Below are 2,140 nucleotides of genomic sequence, written 5' to 3' on the forward strand. Positions count from 1 at the left end.
CTCCAGGTGAAATCACATCAAGTTTATGTTCATCTGTCTTTGGACTCTCCCTCCTCTATAAGAAGAGATATACATGAGTAAAAACTGTGATCAATACAACTTTCATGCTTATCTCTGCGTGTAGAGTCTGGATGTGGTCAAAGCTGCTTGGACTGTTGTAATGATTATATTTCTTGATCCATGCATGTGTATAACCAGCTTATAGCGTTTAAAGAGGACACATTTAGTTGAACGGTAAGTACAGAATTTAACAAGCTCCTAAAATATTTTGAAATTATTTCACTTTTCATTCATTTTCCTAAAAACATAAACACTGATAAGTCAAGGACTATGAGCACTTTTCACTTGTCTTCTCACTTGTATGATCTGTGGGGCTCAGGCCTTAAATGCAGTAAAATGTAGGCCTGCTCCTCCTGCCTCTCTCTTGCTAAGTCAGTAAATATCAGCAGTTGCATATATTAGCAGTAAAGTAACAAAGAGATTCATATTTTACTATACAGTATACGAATATATCACTGATGGTGTTAGGAAATCTTACACCGATGGATTTAGTGGCAGAAACACACACGGGCACAAGATAGTTGTGATGCAAGTTTATATACAATGATAGGGAATATTTACAAGGGAGGGGGCTATATACAGTGAAATGTAAAAAATGTGCAAGGAGAGCAAAGCCGAAGGGATGAAACGGAGCCGAGGTATGCGGGTGGGCAGATGACGCACCGGAGCTACCTGAAAACGAGGGACAAACAGAGTTTACGGAGTACCGTTGATAGCCGAGAGCTAAACTAAAGTGGACGGGGAGAGTTGGAGAGCTTACTTGAATCACAAAACTACAGCTGCAGCAGTGATCACAGCCTGGTGGGACGCAGCTCTCCATCATGGATCCACAGCAGCCAACACAAAGAAAACTAGACAGGCAAGCAGGCAGCGGAACAGGCTAAAACAAAGGAGAAGCAGGCAGAAGGTGGATCCCAAGAACATGCAGCTCAACAGCGTGGAATCAACAGATTCAGCTTGCACTAACACGTTACCACTTGCGACAATGTGCCATTTCAATTTTTACAGGAGTACAACTGATAGCATAAAGTCCACATTCAGTCTTAGGCATTTTGATGCAATACATGTGGCCCATTCAACATCACAAGGTTGCATGCTACTGTGTTAAATGCAGAACAGGTCTTTCTTTCTTGCATTACTTTAGACTGTTGAAGGTTGAAGATCATTTCCTCACAGAGCTTACAAGACGCACATGTGCATGACATTGTATTTATAATGCCCTTGCAGCAGTCTCAATTTTATTTATATAGCACCAAATCACAACAAAAGTCACCTCACAGCACAACGAGAAGGTCCTGAGTTCAATTCCACCATCAGGCCGGGGTCTTTCTGTGTGGAGTTTGCATGTTCTCCCCGTGATTGTGTGGGTTCCCTCCAGTTACTCCGGCTTCCTCCCACCGTCCAAAGACATGCAACTTGTGGGGATAGGTTAATTAGATAATCCAAATTGCCACTAGGTGTGAATGTGAGTGTGAATGGTTGTCTGTCCCTGTGTGTTGGCTCTGCGACAGGCTGGCGACCCGTCCAGGGTGTACCATGCCTCTTGCCCTATGACAGCTATCCTCTGAAAAGGATAAGCTGAAGTGAATGGATGGATATACAGCCATCTCTGGTTGATGTGATACGGTACTTTACTCACAGTTCAAAGAAAGAATACAGATAGATGTAGATGGCTGCAAAGCAGCGTTGAGTTTTCACTGTAGTATGTGTCTCCTCCTGTCTGACCTGCAGGAGAGAAACAGGTGTGAGGTGTCAGCTGTCAGGTAGGTGATGAGTGAAGAACAGAACAGAATCCATTTCCTCTTCAAACTGCTGTCAGACATTATCTACTGCACTCTGATCACATCACTATGTTCATAACTTAAAAAAATTAAATATTTTATTGAACAATGACTTTAAAACAACACATTAAAGCCCTTTATTGTGGTCAAACAAGCAATAATGGGTGTTGTACAGGATCATTATGATACAGGGTCTAGTTATTATTAGGTATTAGCAATGAGCACTGATAGCAGTAACTGTGACCTTCCAAGGGGGAAAAACATTTTCACACTTATTAGGGAAGAAAAAACATCAACAT

The sequence above is a fragment of the Haplochromis burtoni genome, unplaced genomic scaffold, assembly GCF_018398535.1.
Source record: "Haplochromis burtoni strain Fernald_Lab_line unplaced genomic scaffold, NCSU_Asbu1 Contig_2470, whole genome shotgun sequence".
In the NCBI taxonomy this organism is placed as follows: Eukaryota; Metazoa; Chordata; class Actinopteri; order Cichliformes; family Cichlidae; genus Haplochromis; species Haplochromis burtoni.